This window comes from Pseudophryne corroboree, chromosome 5, assembly GCF_028390025.1.
Source record: "Pseudophryne corroboree isolate aPseCor3 chromosome 5, aPseCor3.hap2, whole genome shotgun sequence".
Classification (NCBI taxonomy): domain Eukaryota; kingdom Metazoa; phylum Chordata; class Amphibia; order Anura; family Myobatrachidae; genus Pseudophryne; species Pseudophryne corroboree.
Window position 1 is genome coordinate 682,450,646 of NC_086448.1, and position 19,059 is coordinate 682,469,704.

At 47.1% G+C, this 19,059-nt stretch overlaps 1 long non-coding RNA gene across 1 annotated transcript in view; it reads right to left on the reverse strand.

Annotated features, from left to right (window-relative positions):
- Nucleotides 1–19,059, reverse strand: part of LOC134929326 (uncharacterized) — a 352,737-nt gene that overhangs the window by 159,135 nt on the left and 174,543 nt on the right. Inside the window, exon 2 of the long non-coding RNA XR_010178474.1 lies at nt 7,978–8,110. This is a non-coding gene — a long non-coding RNA (uncharacterized LOC134929326). The remainder of the gene's footprint in view (nt 1–7,977; nt 8,111–19,059) is intronic.

The window sequence follows — 19,059 nt, forward strand, 5'->3', positions numbered from 1 at the left end:
GCTGGAATTTGCCCAGATTTAATGCACACACAATATTGCTGGCGTTGTCCGATGCCACAAATCCACAGGAGAGTCCAATTGGGGTAAGCCATTCTGCGATGATCTTCCTCAGTTGCCGTAAGAGGTTTTTAGCTGTGTGCGTATTCTGGAAAGCGGTGATACAAAGCGTAGCCTGCCTAGGAAAGAGTTGGCGTTTGCGAGATGCTGCTACTGGTGCCGCCGCTGCTGTTCTTGCGGCGGGAGTCCATACATCTACCCAGTGGGCTGTCACAGTCATATAGTCCTGAGCCTGCCCTGCTCCACTTGTCCACATGTCCGTGGTTAAGTGGACATTGGGTACAACTGCATTTTTTAGGACACTGGTGAGTCTTTTTCTGAGGTCTGTGTACATTTTCGGTATCGCCTGCCTAGAGAAATGGAACCTAGATGGTATTTGGTACCGGGGACACAGTACCTCCAACAAGTCTCTAGTTGGCTCTGCAGTAATGATGGATACCCGGAACCACGTTTCTCACCGCCCAGGATGCCAAGGCCTCAGTTATCCGCTTTGCAGCAGGATGACTGCTGTGATATTTCATCTTCCTCGCAAAGGACTGTTGGACAGTCAATTGCTTGGTGGAAGTAGTAAAAGTGGTCTTACGAGTACGACTTCCCCTCTAGGATGACCATCGACTCCCAGCAGCAACAACAGCAGCGCCAGCAGCAGTAGGCGTTACACGCAAGGATGCATCGCAGGAATCCCAGGCAGGAGAGGACTCGTCAGAATTGCCAGTGACATGGCCTGCAGGACTATTGGCATTCCTGGGGAAGGAGGAAATTGACACTGAGGGAGTTGGTGGGGTGGTTTGCGTGAGCTTGGTTACAAGAGGAAGGGATTTACTGGTCAGTGGACTGCTTCCGCTGTCGCCCAAAGTTTTTGAACTTGTCACTGACTTATGATGAATGCGCTGCAGGTGACGTATAAGGGAGGATGTTCTGAGGTGGTTAACATCCTTACCCCTACTTATTACAGCTTGACAAAGGCAACACACGGCTTGACAAATGTTGTCCGCATTTCTGTTGAAATACTCCCACACCGAAGAGCTGATTTTTTTGGTATTTTCACCAGGCATGTCAATGGGACTATTCCTCCCACGGACAACAGGTGTCTCCCCGGGTGCCTGACTTAAACAAACCACCTCACCATCAGAATCCTCCTTGTCAATTTCCTCCCCAGCGCCAGCAACACCCATATCCTCCTCATCCTGGTGTACTTCAACACTGACATCTTCAATCTGACTATCAGGAACTGGACTCCGGGTGCTCCTTCCAGCACTTGCAGGGGGCGTGCAAATGGTGGAAGGCGCATGCTCTTCACGTCCAGTGTTGGGAAGGTCAGGCATCGCAAACGACACAATTGGACTCTCCTTGTGGATTTGTGATTTCGAAGAACGCACAGTTCTTTGCTGTGCTTTTGCCAGCTTGAGTCTTTTCATTTTTCTAGCGAGAGGCTGAGTGCTTCCATCCTCATGTGAAGCTGAACCACTAGCCATGAACATAGGCCAGGGCCTCAGCCGTTCCTTGCCACTCCGTGTGGTAAATGGCATATTGGCAAGTTTACGCTTCTCCTCTGACAATTTTATTTTAGATTTTTGAGTCCTTTTTTTACTGATATTTGGTGTTTTGGATTTTACATGCTCTGTACTATGACATTGGGCATCGGCCTTGGCAGACGACGTTGCTGGCATTTCATCGTCTCGGCCATGACTAGTGGCAGCAGCTTCAGCACGAGGTGGAAGTCGATCTTGATCTTTCCCTATTTTTGGAACCTCAACATTTTTGTTCTCCATATTTTAATAGGCACAACTAAAAGGCACCTCAGGTAAACAATGGAGATGGATGGATACTAGTATACTTATGGATGGATGAGCGACTGCCAACACAGAGGTAGCTACAGCCGTGGACTACCGTACTGCGTCTGCTGCTAATATAGACTGGATGATAATGATATAAAAAATATATATATATCACTACTGCAGCCGGACAGGTATATATTATATAATGACGGACCTGCTGGACACTGTCAGCACTGCAGACTCCTAAAGTAAGCTACTAGTATCAAGAAGATAGAAAAAAAAAAAACACCACAGGTAGGTGGTATACAATTATGGATGGACGAGCGACTGCCGACACAGAGGTAGCTACAGCCGTGGACTACCGTACTGCGTCTGCTGCTAATATAGACTGGATGATAATGATATAAAAAATATATATATATCACTACTGCAGCCGGACAGGTATATATTATATAATGACGGACCTGCTGGACACTGTCAGCAGCACTGCAGACTCCTAAAGTAAGCTACTAGTAGTATCAAGAAGATAGAGAAAAAAAAACACCACAGGTAGGTGGTATACAATTATGGATGGACGAGCGACTGCCGACACAGAGGTAGCTACAGCCGTGGACTACCGTACTGCGTCTGCTGCTAATATAGACTGGATGATAATGATATAAAAAATATATATATATCACTACTGCAGCCGGACAGGTATATATTATATAATGACGGACCTGCTGGACACTGTCAGCAGCACTGCAGACTCCTAAAGTAAGCTACTAGTAGTATCAAGAAGATAGAGAGAAAAAAAACACCACAGGTAGGTGGTATACAATTATGGATGGACGAGCGACTGCCGACACAGAGGTAGCTACAGCCGTGGACTACCGTACTGCGTCTGCTGCTAATATAGACTGGATGATAATGATATAAAAAATATATATATATCACTACTGCAGCCGGACAGGTATATATTATAATGACGGACCTGCTGGACACTGTCAGCACTGCAGACTCCTAAAGTAAGCTACTAGTATCAAGAAGATAGAAAAAAAAAAAACCACCACAGGTAGGTGGTATACAATTATGGATGGACGAGCGACTGCCGACACAGAGGTAGCTACAGCCGTGGACTACCGTACTGCGTCTGCTGCTAATATAGACTGGATGATAATGATATAAAAAATATATATATATATATATCACTACTGCAGCCGGACAGGTATATATTATATAATTAATGACGGACCTGCTGGACACTGTCAGCAGAATGCGTTTATAGAATAAAAACACCACAGACAATCACAATATACTGGTGGTCAGACAGTGGTCACTGGTCAGTCACACTGGCAGTGGCACTCTGGCAGCAAAAGTGTGCACTGTTAAATAATATGTACTCCTGCTACTGCTCCCCAGTCTCCCCCACAATTAAGCTGTGTGAGCACTGAGCACTCAGCACAATCAGATATACATAGATGATGCAGCACACTGAGGCTGAGCACAGATATGGTATACTGTTACTGTGTCACTGTGTATCGTTTTTTTTCAGGCAGAGAACGGATTATATTAAATAATAATATAATAAAACTGCACTGGTGGTCACTGGTCAGTCACTAGTAAACTCTGCACTCTCTGAGTACTCCTAAGCTCCAGTAAATCAAGTGTCTCACTCTCACTCTCTCTCTTCTAATCTAAATGGAGAGGACGCCAGCCACGTCCTCTCCCTATGAATCTCAATGCACGTGTGAAAATGGCGGCGACGCGCGGCTCCTTATATAGAATCCGAGTCTCGTGATAGAATCCGAGCCTCGCGAGAATCCGACAGCGGGATGATGACGTTCGGGCGCGCTCGGGTTAGCCGAGCAAGGCGGGAAGATCCGAGTCTGCCTCGGATCCGTGTAAAAAGGCTGAAGTTCGGGGGGGTTTGGATTCCGAGGAACCGAACCCGCTCATCACTAGTACTGATCCCAGAAAGGGAGCCAGTGGCTTGAAAGACAGGGGCAGGAGGCTGCAAAGACAAGCGGATGGAGAGACACAAGGGGCAGGAGGCTGGTGGTGACACAGGTAGGGGTGTAGAGAGCTGTGGGGGGGGCAGGTACTGTTTATGGGGTGTGGCCATGGCCCTTTATACAAATGAATGTAAAATTTAGCTGAGCGCAGATTTGGGGGGTGCTATCGTGCCCTCAACCAGGGGCACATCCAAAGGAAGTGGAGCACAATCAATGTGATCGCGTACCCCTATTCCTCCCCCTCCTGCACAAGCAGAACATTTCAGCAGCCCACCACAGCCCGGCCAGCACACAGCAGCATGGGCTGGCTGGAGAATGAACTAAAGCTGCTGCTGCTAATGACAGCAGCGGACCCAGGCCTCTCCCTCAGTCCCGGGAGGCAGTGGGCTGCCTCTCGGAGGCAGTGGGCACAGGGAGCAGGGGGTGACACAGGGAGCAGGAGGCGGAAGTGACACAGGGAGCAGGAGGTGTCATGAGGGGCGCGTGTCTGGTTGTGTCAGGTTGACATTGATTTTATTCCTACACAAAATGGCATCTTCCAGACCATGTGGTCTCCTACAGGAACAGTGAATACTGACTGAAGACATGGTCTGTCCAGAGAGGAAGCATTTCTTTAGAGTTGGAATGGAGAAGAGTGACACGGTCCTGTTTAACTTGTGCCGTGTGGTCACACTCCTTGTGATGTGTGGAAACCCTCATCTTTTTTGTGCGCACCTATGGTGTGTGCTCACAGTACCACTGAGAAATGTATTCTACTTGCACCATTGAAAATGCATATTACAAATGCATGTTTACAAATATCAGTACTGTGCCAATTACTAACATATCAATAAATCACAACATATCAATAAATCAATATGGATGACAAATGAATGTTATTAAAAATTACTATCTGAATCAGAGGTTATTATAACAGAAGCTCAACATTAAATAACAAGTTTGCAGCTGAGCTTAAGTTTAGGAGTTTGGACTGGACTTAATTTTGGGAGTATGAAGTTTCAAAACACTGATCATGTTAGGAGTACTTAATTGTGGCTTGTCTTCTTTAGCCATATTCATTCTTTCATCTGAATAACATAACCAGTACAAAGCATTGCATGGTACAAAATGCAGCAAAGGGGCTGTTATTTAACCATTCCTGCCATAGCGCACTTGTTCTTCATTACCTTCACTGGCTGCTTGTAGAATGTTGAATTTGTTTCAAGGTTGTCTGATATTGAATGCAATATACAGTACAATGAAGTGCCAAAAGCAATGGGATAGGTGTCTAGTATCGTGTAGGGCCCCCTCTAGCATGGCAAAATGCAGCAACTTGACATGGCATTGATTCCACAAGTGGACGGAAGACCTCTAGAGCAGAGATTTTCAACCTTTTACAACTCGCGGCACACTGAACAAGATTTAAATATTGCCAAGGCACACTCAAATATAATGGTGATGCATGGTGCAGTTGCATGTCCTAGGATGTCATGTCGCAGCTGCTCCATAGGTAACGCCTTAGCCACATCTGAGAAAGGCAGAAGAGCCCAACACTGCCTCGGCCCAAAATCAGAATTGGCTCTGCAACCACTAAACCCACCAGTATTGATCGTTCCAGGGCCTCAGTAGCAAAACACTGATGGGCCTGGCTCTGCTTCTATGGTGGCACACCTGGAGACTGCTCAGGGCACACTAGTGTGCCAAGGCACAGTGGTTGAAAAACACTGCTCTAGAGAGATGTTGACCCAAGCCATCTGGAGAGCTTCTCACTGCTCCTTGATATTTGTAGGTGCAGGATCTTGGGTGTGAACACACCCATCCCCCACGTCCCATAGAAGCTCGATAGGGTTCATGTCGGGGGGAACGTGGTGGCTACATTCGTTGGAACTCTCCAGACAGCTTGGGACCGATGACATGGTGCATTATTCCATCTTTGTGAAGGGACACAAAGTCCATGAAGGGCTGCAAATGGTCATCAAGCAATGCAACGTAGTGGATACCAGTCAATAACGTGACCCAACCCATGCCACATGAACACACCCCACACCATTATGGAACTGCCACCAGCCTGCACAGTGCCTTGTTGGCAACTGGGGTCTACGGCCTCATAGGGTCTGCGCCAAATCAAAATCCGACCATCAGCCCAAAACAACTGAAACCATGACTCAGTAACTACAGCACTGCCGAACTGGACGGGGATGGTGTGTGACTGTGTGACCCATGATGTCACGCCACCCCATCGCCATAGGTCACGGCTCAGGCCATGTCTTAGCTGCCCGTAAAAGCCCAATCCCGAAATTAGCACTGGCAGTGATGCTGGTAGCAGGATCTGCAGTTGCTGCCAGTACGTCATTCTTGATTGGTTCCAAGCCCTGGCTGCAACGCGCTTCCTAAGCCTAAGGGGTGATATTTCTGTGTGGCTGCTCCACTGGAACAGCCCTTGTACAAATGACCACAGCTTACATTGCTGTTTAGCACAATTACCTGTTTTGTAGAAGATGCACTTGGAAGCTTATGTCAATACTTATAGAGACCTATTTATCAACGGAATTCTGTCCTTAATGTATGTCTTGCTTTCCAATCACTAGTGCTCACAGCATCTGAGACCATTTAACAACTTAGCTCACCAGGGGAAGGATCTTGCAAATTGTTCTATATTTACTGGAGCTGATTTTCTTGGTGCACATGTGGGAACTATCCACCCCAACACCAGTATCATTCATAGTTCATATAAAGTGGCGATCACTGGGTGCTCTACTTGATCTACTCGCCAACTACAGTATGACAAAACCTTTGACAACTCTGGTAACCATTCAAATCTCTGGTAACCGTTCTGTTGCATACTTTTAACTGTCAATTTAAAATGTCGGACACGTTTTATTCTTTCTGATCTAAGGAATTTTTAGATCATTTAGATATTTATTGATACATTTTTAACGTACAGTATGTATGTACATGGAGTTTTAATAAAAATTATATTTATTTTTGAAGAATTAAGAGAAGCCACTTTACTGTACGTATCATCGTACCTCGTATTCATTTATACATCTTTATTAATTGACTTACCTTTACGTATTTATATATTTTTTACTTTTATTACTCTAAACCTTTATTTTTGTTTACCATATGGTACATGAGTGGCAGTTATTTATGCATACGCAGTTGTGTGATGGGGTCTGAACTTGGAAATAAGGTTATAGTGTTAGCCCATGTCCCGGAGATTTTCCTTGAAATAACATTCCAAGTCACTGTGAAATGTGGTGATAAGGAATGTCAATTTTCGGGGGCTGCTTTGAGACTTGTAATATATAGGGGCCATAGGCATTGGTACATTGCTGTGCTGAAAGCAGTCACATGAGAGAGCTTTTGTTCCGCTGGTCTTCCACCTTCTCCGTGGTGTCCACTGGTAGCAATAACAGTGACTCTTCTTTTCCAGATCTTCTTCCTTCAGCCTGTTAGCATAAAGCACTGTACACACACGGGGGGAAATGTGTGCTGAGCGATCTATCAGTGACGATTCAGCACTCAGCGTGATGTGTGCTGAGCGAGGGGAACGGACGGGGGGCTGCTCATTTCACCCAGCATTGAAATGAGCGACCTGCTAGATTGTGCCTGCATGCAGGCCAATCTAGAGTCAGCGATAGCGACACGCAGGGCCGCGCATCACTATCGCTGTGGGACATACATACGGAGAAATCCGTGCTTAAGTTCTAAGCAATCTAGTCAGATTGTTTAGAATTTAATCACTTTAGAATTTAATCACTGATCTCTCCGTGTGTACCCCCCTTTAGTCCTTGTATAATGTTGCCTACTTAGCTGATCTGTGCCTACTCCATGACTAGCCTCAGTCCTATTCATGGTAAACAATAGGGACTGTAAAAGGCAAAACACCGACAGCCTTTCAGTGCTAGATAATATGAATGAGGATAGGGTCGGTGTCTTGAAAAGCTAAAAGAAGAAACATTTTTATTCTCTGTAAAGACTGAACAAAATGTAGTGTAATGTGGCTGTTAGATGCTCGTGTCCACTGTCATTTCTCATATTATTGAGACTGTAATATCTATAGTTTTACTTTCTGCTGTATAGTGTTCTTCCTATTGATACTTTTTTCTATCTACTACAACCATAGAATATCCCACAAATATTAACTGAGTACCCACCCCAATTACCAAATTTGAATAGTATGTTTGCAATTGCTTTTCCTGGGCCACCAACTTTGTGGAAGTGATCAATAAAATTTGGACCTTCTTCCGCTAGCCACTTTGTGTTGTGTCTTATTCAATCTGGGTCAGAGGCGTTCACCTGAAAGAAAAAAAAAATGTTCAGACAAGGGAAGCCCTCATACGTAATTGACTTAACTGCATATATCAGGGTTACTCAACTTAGGGGGTGATTCAGACCTGACCGCTGGGCTGCAAACTTTGCTGTCCTGCGTTCGGATAGTCGCCGCCTCCAGGGGGAGTGTAAATTTGCCGTGCAAGTGTGCGATTCCATGTGTATGCAGAGCTGCAAAAATCTACTTTGTGCAGACTCTGCGCAGCCCAGTACTTACTCCTACAGTGCAATGATAAGAGGCTGATCGGGGCCGGAGCTGAGGTCAGACACCCTCCCTGAAAATGCTCGGACACGCCTGCGTTTTTCTGGACACTCCCAGAAAACGGTCAGTTACCACCCACAAATGGCCTCTTACTGTCAATCACCTTGCAAACGCCCATGCAATCTGATTTTTCGCACCATCCCATCACTGACCGTCGATGCCCTTTGTTGCAGTCCGACGCGCGTGCTCATTGTGGTGCATACGCATGCGCAGTGACTACCTGATCACCCGCTGTGCAAAATGTCACAGCAGCGATCAGGTCTGAATCACCCCCTTAGTTGGGTTTACTTGGCCTGATTCTGATGTGGTTGGTATTACACAGCTGCAGGGAAATGGTTTTGCAATACTGTACCACAAATATTCAAATGCAGCAGAAGGTGTCTGTAGGAAACAGAGGCCTCCAGCTGCATCTGCGAGATCCGAATGCCGCGTCTGAGTATGTAGCATCGGATCACCATTCGCGACTTGCGATGGTAGCAGGCCTCGGTCAGTCTGCACAAGCCAAAGCAGCAGCATGTCAGTCGTACTGTGTGGCTAAGGGTGGGTTGGCTGCGAGTGATATCTCAGGACTCATTCTGCACATACGCAGAGCGGGTCTTGCCCATGCACAAACACACAACTGTCAGATTTGTATGTAAACCATTGGGTTTGCATACATAGCCCGAATGTTTCATAGTTTACTCTCTTAGGCAATGGTGGATCCTGGCCTGGTCTACCTAACTTGCTATCCTCCAGTTCACCAGAGCTTAGAGGCAGAGCTTTAATAGCTCAGCTCTGCCTGTTCCCGCAGGGTCATATTAACATTGGTGTGCACACAGCTCCAGGCCTCCACATAATGGGAGCATGATGATGACATCCTCTCAGCTAAGCTCATAGCTGCTATTTTTGTAGCTTGACATATTTAAGGAGACATTGGGACTGATAGTGTAGGGGGTGTACACATTAACATGGCTCAGGCTACACACAGCACTGGTCACAGTTCATTCCCTTCTCAGAATAGGGCCTTGAACATTTTCAGGCCATGCCCATGTGGCCCGTAATGTGGCCCTGTGCTCTCTATCACATGCACTAGGGAAAAGTACAGCAAAGGTGCAGGGTCAAAGAGTTGGTGGTAGCACTCCGATGTGGTTAACTGTCCATCGGTTCAGTACCAATGGCGTATATCATTGCTGGCAGGTAGGGGAGCCTGAGATAGATTTCCATGCAGCTCTACGAGTGTCTCCACACTGGGGGAAACCCCTGATAACATTGCCATTGTATTCCCTGTGCTGAGTAGTTGTGTACAGTGATTGGCAGACCAAGTTATTGGAACTCAGCTTAGTTCTCTGTTATTCCAGTGGTGAACTGACCTACTCTCCAGTACTACATGTATGCTTATGACTCTCACATATACGTCTCCCCCCCTGACCTCCGCCCATCTTTCTTTTCTTGTGTGACCAGCTGTTTCTGCTGTCTCGTCATGGATGTCCACATCGGGGCTAAAGCTCAATATAACTTAAACCAAGCTCTACATGATAAACCCTGCCATGTACACTTGCTGCGGGGCTGATGTCACATCACATGCGCCCAACTGTGATGCAAAAATGACTTTTGAGAGGCTGAACGGTAAGTGTATATGCTTACCTAGATCGGCCACTCTGTCGGTGTGACGTCAGGTCCGCCATCATGTGGTGATGGTGTGTAACCAGCCTTAGAAGCTGATTGGTTGGTAGTTTCTCTCTCCATTTTATCTCTTTCCAAGGCTTAGCACATCTACCCCACAGCCTGTAACATGGCAGTTAAAAGCTGATTGTCTGGTACTTTATCTCTCTCCAATTTATCACTCTCCAAACTCCCATCCACTCTCTCATTATCCCCTACCTTGTCAAAAGCAGTTCCCTCCTATCTGGACTCCCTCTCACCCATCTCTTTCCACCGATTCATCCCCAGGGATGCAGCAACACACTCACCACTCAGACTCTCCAGTGGCCTCCAGTGCTTCTTGTCTTGTCTTAGCCTCGCTCCTCACATTAGATTGTAAGCTCTCAGGAGTAGTGCCGTTCTCCTGTGTATTCTTGTCTGCTCCCATATCATCTGTGTCTGTACATTTTTATATTATGCCTCTTGTTCTGCCTGACACTTTGTTCTAAACCTTGCCTATTACATCTTATGTGTTATGCTTAATATTGAATTATTTTTGCATTTATGCTTCTTGAATGAAGCGTCATTTTTGTTTTGCTCTGCTATTGTACTTGTTGGTCCTCTATTTTATTTACTGTTCTCTATTTGTCCACTGTTCAGCACAGCAGAATGACTTCTTTATATAAATAAGCGATGATAATATTAATCTGTTACATCCTCATGGATGCCAATTATAGCAATCACTACCCATCAACATTGATATGTCTATCATAGCAATATTAATATGCTTAGAAATCTGTTATCTACCACATTGTCTTGTTAGTAAAGAGTTCAGTTGTGTCTGTTTACGCCAATCATTCCATTCCCCTCCCTTCCTGCATTTCACACCAGTTTCTTTTAAACTCTTTTACTTTAAACATTCTTTTATCTGTGTCCTCACCCCTCACCCCTCTGAAATTTCCCAGCTCCCATCCCCCAGCAGATCCACTTGTCAAGCTTTGCTTACAAATTGTGCATCCATCACTGGTATTGTTAACAGGGTCCTAAAATCATCATTTATGAACAAGTTTTAAATGTGGCTGTTTATTTCACACTCATTATTTTAAGTCACTATACAGTAGGTATGTTTCAGCCCTGTAGCACAGTCCCTGTTTATCATCATTTTTGTTTCTTTATTTCTTTATTTTTATTACAAAGCAAGAGCTGTTTCTAAAGGATTAAAAAAGTACAACACAGTTCAAATAAATAAATGCAATGTGATTAAGATCACGTAATATATCGTTCTGTTCTCTCTCCATGTTTAAGGCATTGGAGAGATTCTGAGAGATTTAACAAATGTCTAATACAGAAGTTTTTGCCGACATTTCCTGCCCTATGCTAACTAATGCTGAATACCGCAGCCCACTTGTTCTGAACATGGGCTTCTAACTCCTGTGGCTCTCCAGCTGTTGTGAAACTACACATCCCAGCATGCCCTGCTATAGTTTTAGCATTCCTTTATAGCAAAACTATGGCAGGGCATGATGGGGGGAGATGTACTAAGCATTGGAGAGTGATAAAGCGGAGAAAGATAAAGTAGCAGCCAATCAGCTCATAACTGCCATGTTACAGACTGTGTGTGTGAAAATGTGTCACGTCTGGCAGGGTTTGAGGATCCGGCAGCTGAGATTTGCCAGAGGAGGTAGCAGGCTATGAATGAACCAGATGAGGGGGCTGGATATAGTTCCTTCGCATGGGACACGGAGCAATGAAGAACGTAGGCGGGGTATGAGAGTCAATGGAAAGTATTTATTATGTACAGGGCTGAGGTAGGGAACTGAGGCTGAAGCACAATGGTTAAAGACGTGGCTGGAGGTGAAGAACTGCGGACTGTGATTTGAAAGACGAGACTGTAGATGATGAACTGTGGAACTGTGGATGGTAGTTGAAAACGTGGCTGGAGACAAGGACTGTGGACTGTGGTAAACGAGGCTTGAAGATAATAATCTGCAGGCTGTGGTCAGTGGTACAAAGGCGTGGCTGGTGAAGGAGATCTGTGGAGTGTGGCTTGAAAGACGAGGCAGAAGACCCGGGGCCGACTGTGCCCAAAGAGTCTTACTGGACCGGGTTTTCCAGGAGCGCTTCCACAGGCAGTGGCAGGCAAGAAACGGCAGGGCTGCAGCAGCAACAGAGAACCGACCAAGCAGGATCAGGAGGAACCAAGATACAGCAGGAATCCTGGGAGCACAGGCTAAAGCACCTACAACAGGGTTGTAACTTGAAGCACTGGCATCCCTGTCCTAAACCAGCCCCCTTTTATAGGGAGAGCTTCCCCTGGATTGGCTGGAAGAAACAGGAAACAGGAACTATGCTTAAAACTTGGTCTCCAACATGGCGGCGCCCAGTAATGCAGACCTTTTTGCAAAGCCACATTGCTCACTGCCCCTGGTCTCCAAGCAACGGTTCAGCAAGAGCGACCCGCTGTAGCGGCGTCCCGCAGCCACGAGCGGACCCCCTCACCTCCGCTACTGCTGCCCATGGATCCGGCGCAGCAGCCCACCTCCGCCGCTGCCCGCACAACGCCATGGAAGCCAGCCCCGCGGCCCCAGCGTACCGGTAAGACTCCTGACGCTGACAGTACCCCCCCTTTTGCGGGTGGACTCCGGACACCTATGTGGTTTAGTTGGAAACTTGGCATGAAATGTCCGAAGAAGTCTTGGAGCATGGACATCCTCTGCATCTACCCAAGATCTCTCCTCTGGCCCACACCCTTTCCAATCAACAAGGTACTGGATGCGACCATAACGTCTGCGAGAATCAAGGATCTTGTGAATCTCAAATTCATCTCCATGTGCTGATTGGATCTTGGGTGATTTAGGCAGAGCGGCTCTGAACCGATTAAGTACCAGTGGTTTTAAGAGAGAAATAAGAAATGCATTAGGAATTCTTAACTGCGGAGGTAATTTCACTTTGTAAGCCACAGGATTCAACACTCTTTCAATTGGGTAAGGCCCGATAAATCTGGGAGCAAACTTTTTTGTAGGAACCTTTAATCTTAGGTTACGTGTGGAAACCCAAACCCGATCTCCTACCTTAAGGTTTGGTACAGCTTTTCGTTTCAGATCTGCATAGGTCTTAGATCTCTTAGATGTCTTGAGCAAAGTCTTGTGAACTTGTTTCCAGGCTTCAGTAAATTGACGAAGTGTTGACTCTGCGGCCGGAACCTCGAGCGTAGGCAGAAGTTGGAAGTCAGGAACTCTTGGATGGTAACCATAATTAATGAAGAATGGAGAAGATTTTGTGGCAGAGTGATAAAGATTGTTATGGGCAAATTCTGCGAACGGGAGGAAGTCCAGCCAGTCGTCCTGTGAGGAGGACATGAATAAACGCAGAAAAGTCTCCAGATCCTGGTTCACTCTCTCTGTTTGACCATCCGTTTGAGGATGATATCCTGAGGAGAAGTTTAATTTCACGCCAAGAGCAGAACATAGGGATCTCCAAAACCTGGCCACAAATTGAGGACCTCTATCAGACACGATCTCCTGGGGTAGACCATGGAGTCGAAAGATCTCTGCTATAAACAATTTTGCCAACTGGGATGCAGATGGAAGATTAACCAGAGGAACAAAGTGTGCCATTTTAGAGAATCGGTCAACTATGACCCATACGGTGTTCCGCCCACCAGACATAGGTAAATCTGTAATAAAGTCCATAGAAATATGCGTCCATGGTCTTAGTGGTACCGGCAAAGGATGGAGTAACCCGGCTGGTGGACCTTTGGGACTTTTATGCTGGGCACATTTTGGACAGGCAGCTACGAATTCCTGAACGTCAGTCCTGAGATGAGGCCACCAGTAGGAGCGTTGAATGAATTTAAATGTCTTATGACCGCCCGCATGGCCCATGAAGGAGGAGGAGTGAGCCCATGTAAGAAGTTTTTTGCGAAGATTTGGTGCAACGAAGATCTTCCCTGGAGGAGGAAGTGGAGAGGTATTAGTTGCAGAAAAAGAGGTGGATTCCAGGATAAATTGCTCTTTTGAACGGTCAGAGGGTTCTTCTGAACTTAGGGAGCGAGATAATGCATCTGCCTTTTTGTTGAGGGAACCTGGTCTGTAACTGAGTTTAAAATTAAAACGGGTAAAAAAGAGTGCCCATCTTGCTTGGCGTGGGTTCAGACATCGGGCTGACTGTAGATACAGGAGCTTCTTGTGATCAGTGGTCACCGAAATTGGATGCTGAGCTCCCTCCAACAAATACCTCCACTCCTCAAAGGCCAACTTAATTGCCAGTAATTCCTGTTCCCCAATAGCGTAATTCTGTTCAGCGGGGGAGAATCTTTGCGAGAAGAATGCACAAGGATGGACCTTCTTGTCCTCGAAAAGCAGGGATAATACTGCTCCTACTCCTACAGTAGAGGCATCAACCTCCACCAAGAACGGACGGCTGAGATCAGGTTGTCGAAGAACTGGAGCAGTCGTGAAGGCCTCCTTTAAAGACGAAAAAGCTTCCAAAGCCTCCAGAGACCACTTGGCAGGATCAGCTCCCTTCCTAGTTAATGCGGTTATAGGAGCTATGACAGAAGAATAATTTTGAATGAATCTTCGGTAGAAGTTAGCAAACCCCAGGAAACGTTGAATTCTTTTACGGGTAGCTGGAAGTGCCCAATCCTGAATCGCCTGGACTTTAGCGGGGTCCATCTGTAACCTCTGCCCTGAAAGAATGTAACCGAGGAATGGAATCGTGGGTACTTCAAAGGTGCACTTCTCTAACTTACAGAATAACTGATTCCTTCGTAAACGAGTTAACACTTCTTTGACTTGTTCCCGGTGGGTCTTCAGATCCCTAGAAAAAATGAGGATGTCATCCAGATACACTACCAAGCAGTCATAGAGGAGATCTCTGAAGATTTCGTTAACGAACTCTTGAAAGACGGCTGGGGCGTTGCATAGGCCAAAAGGCATTACCAGGTATTTGTAATGGCCGTCGCGGGTATTAAATGCCGTCTTCCATTCGTCCCCTGGGCGAATACGTATAAGATTGTAGGCCCCCCGTAAGTCCAACTTAGTAAATACAGTAGCTCCTTTAACACGGTCGAACAGTTCTGGAATCAGAGGTAACGGATATCTGTTCTTAATTGTTATGTCATTGAGACCTCTATAGTCAATACAGGGCCGCAACCCCCCATCCTTCTTTTTGACGAAGAAAAACCCTGCTCCGGCCGGAGATGTAGAAGACCTGATGAACCCTTTCTCCAAGTTCTCCCGTATATACTCCGACATGGCCTGTGTCTCGGGAAGTGAGAGAGGGTAAATTCGACCTCAGGGAGGAGTCTTACCGGGTACTAGCTCAATGGGACAATCCCAAGTACGATGCGGAGGCAAGGTGTCCGCCCCATGCTTACTGAAAACATCTTGAAAAGATTGGTACTCCACAGGAAGGCTGGAAGGGTTGGAAGAACAGAGAGGTCTAACTGAAGGTAAACAGTTCTGAAAGCAGTCTTGTCCCCAAGAGAGAACATCCATAGTTTGCCAATCTATGTGGGGATTGTGTCTGATTAACCATGGAAACCCTAGGATTAGTTCATGAGAGGCTTTAGGAATTACAAGGAAAGAGATTTTTTCCGAATGGAGAACTCCGACCTTCATCTTAAGAGGAATAGTACGAAAGGATATAATACCCTCTGGGATATAACTTCCATCCACTGCGGTAACAGAAATGGTACGATCCAAAGGAACCGTTTGTATTCCAGATCGTTTGACCAGAGCTGACGTAATGAAGCTTTCGGCGGCTCCAGAGTCGAGTAGTGCAGGGATGAGAAGAGAAGAAGAAGGGAGCTCCAATTGGGTTAACAGGACAGACTCTTTCTTGGTATGTAATTCTGAGAATTCTCCTAGCTTGACCTCTCCAGCACAAACTAGGAGCGGGCGTTTCCCGGACGTAGACTGCAAGTTTTAACAAAGTGATCAGATGCACCACAATACAGGCAGAGGTTCCCTTGTCGCCGTCTCTGACGTTCTTCATTGGAGAGGTGGGAGCGATTAATCTGCATGGGTTCTTCCACAGTTGGTGATGATGGTGTTGGTGGAAGAACAACTCTAGGCTTAGGGCGATCTGACCGCAACCTCTCCATACAGCGTTCTCTGTACCTCAGATCTAACTTATTGCATAAAGAAATTAGTTTATCCAACTTATCAGGTACGTCCTGAGTTGCGAGGTCATCTTTGATTTTTTCGGAGAGACCGCTCCAGAAAGCAGCAATGAGAGCCTCCTCGTTCCAGTTCAGTTCTGAGGAAAGTGTGCGAAACTGGATCACGTACTGACTGACCGTACGCGTGCCCTGACGCAGGCGCAGGATCTCCAATGAGGCGGCAGAAGTCCTGCCCAGTTCGTTGAAGATTCTTCGAAAGGTGGCAATGAATTCTGGATAGTTAGATAAGATGGGATCCATCCTCTCCCACAAAGGTGAAGCCCATTCCAACGCTTGCCCGGTAAGTAAAGAAATTATATAGGCTACTTTGGTTCGTGCTGATGGGAAGTTGGCCGACTGTAGTTCGAACTGGATTTCGCACTGGTTAAGAAACCCGCGGCATTGTTTTGGATTCCCATCAAATTTACTGGGAGGTGGCAAATGCAAACGTGGAAGTGGTACTGGTACAGGAGGAAGCAGGACCGGAGGTGCCAATGTGGGAGCAGCTGTAGATACTTGAGGTGCCGTCATGGCAACACAGAGAGAATCGAGACGTTCGGACATACTCTGCATGAACTGCACGATTTGAGATTGTGTGGCCTCCTGCTTACTTAAGCGAGACCAGATATCTGCTGTTGAATCCCCTCCTGAGGCCTGATCACCCGTCGAATCCATTGGGCCAGTGCTTACTGTCACGTCTGGCAGGGTTTGAGGATCCGGCAGCTGAGATTTGCCAGAGGAGGTAGCAGGCTATGAATGAACCAGATGAGGGGGCTGGATATAGTTCCTTCACATGGGACATGGAGCAATGAAGAACGTAGGCGGGGTATGAGAGTCAATGGAAAGTATTTATTATGTACAGGGCTGAGGTAGGGAACTGAGGCTGAAGCACAATGGTTAAAGACGTGGCTGGAGGTGAAGAACTGCGGACTGTGATTTGAAAGACGAGACTGTAGATGATGAACTGTGGAACTGTGGATGGTAGTTGAAAACGTGGCTGGAGACAAGGACTGTGGACTGTGGTAAACGAGGCTTGAAGATAATAATCTGCAGGCTGTGGTCAGTGGTACAAAGGCGTGGCTGGTGAAGGAGATCTGTGGAGTGTGGCTTGAAAGACGAGGCAGAAGACCCGGGGCCGACTGTGCCCAAAGAGTCTTACTGGACCGGGTTTTCCAGGAGCGCTTCCACAGGCAGTAGCAGGCAAGAAACGGCAGGGCTGCAGCAGCAACAGAGAACCGACCAAGCAGGATCAGGAGGAACCAAGATACAGCAGGAATCCTGGGAGCACAGGCTAAAGCACCTACAACAGGGTTGTAACTTGAAGCACTGGCATCCCTGTCCTAAACCAGCCCCCTTTTATAGGGAGAGCTTCCCCTGGATTGGCTGGAAGAAACAGGAAACAGGAACTATGCTTAAAACTTGGTCTCCAACATGGCGGCGCCCAGTAATGCAGACCTTTTTGCAAAGCCACATTGCTCACTGCCCCTGGTCTCCAAGCAACGGTTCAGCAAGAGCGACCTGCTGTAGCGGCGTCCCGCCGCCACGAGCGGACCCCCTCACCTCCGCTACTGCTGTCCACGGATCCGGCGCAGCAGCCCACCTCCGCCGCTGCCCGCACAACACCAAGGAAGCCAGCCCCGCGGCCCCAGCATACCGGTAAGACTCCGGACGCTGACAAAATGACTGTTAGGAGCTGATTGGTTGGTAGTTTATCTCTATCCACTATATTACTCTCCAATGCTTAGTATACCATTAACTGATAACAGTGGCAGAACTTGCAAGTAGCGGGAACCCCCTTTGCCCGACAGGATACGGCAGTGGGTGACTGGGGAAAAGCAGTCGTGGCAGGAGAGGCTGTGGGTGACAGCAGGAGGTGCTGGTGGCGACTGGGGAGTCAGTGGGTGACAGGTACAGGTGGCTGGGAGAGGCAGTGGGTGATTGGGGAGGCAATAGGCGACTGTGAGAGGCAGAGGCTGGAAGGGACAGGCAGTAGGCAGTAGATGGTGACTAGGGAAAATGTGGGTGACAGGGAGAGGCAATGGGTGACAGGGGAGAGGCAGTAGGTGATGGGGAGAGGCAGAGGGTTGCAGGGGGAGACAGTAGGTGGAAGGTGGTAGAGGGTGGCAGTGGGAGGCAGTGGGTAGCAGTGGATGGTAGGTGCAAGTTTAAAACCAGTCTATTAGCTTACACAGACATAAAGTACAAATCACATCACACAATAGATGTTAATTGTAAAGCGTGTCAGACCACCAGTAAAATAAGTACAGTATGATCTTTTAAGGAATATCTCCAGCACATATTTGCAGTGGCAAATAAATAATGACAATGGCTTTAAGATGACATGAAAGGTCTCACACTCCTCACCTTGGGCATCGTCACTCTCAATCTCTACACTATCTTCTTTAGCAACTATCTGGAGCTCCCAACAGCAGGTCTGTCTTCATACACAGTAACCCAAGGGTCCATTGTCCCCTTCACTGGATATGGGCCATCATACAAGTTACATGTATCAGCACTATCTATAAATGTATTCTTGGTCTCTGTAACTTTGGGATGACACTCACTAGTGATGGGGAGAGGCAGAGGGTGGTAGGGGAAGGTAGAGAGTGACAGAAGAGAGACAGGGGGTGACAGGGACAGGCAATGGGTGACAGTGAAAGAGACAGAGGGTAATAGTGTGATGGGGAGAGGCAAAGAGTGACAGGAGAAGGCAGAGGATGAGAGAGACAGTGGCTGACAGCTGCAGGGAGCCTGGGTCCACGCCAGAGTAGCTTGTCTGATTCAGTCGGTGTCGTGAGATGGGCTGGCATGGCAGGTAGGGGCAGGGCTGTTTCTCCTATCCGCCTGGCCGAGATCCCCGGTGGCACC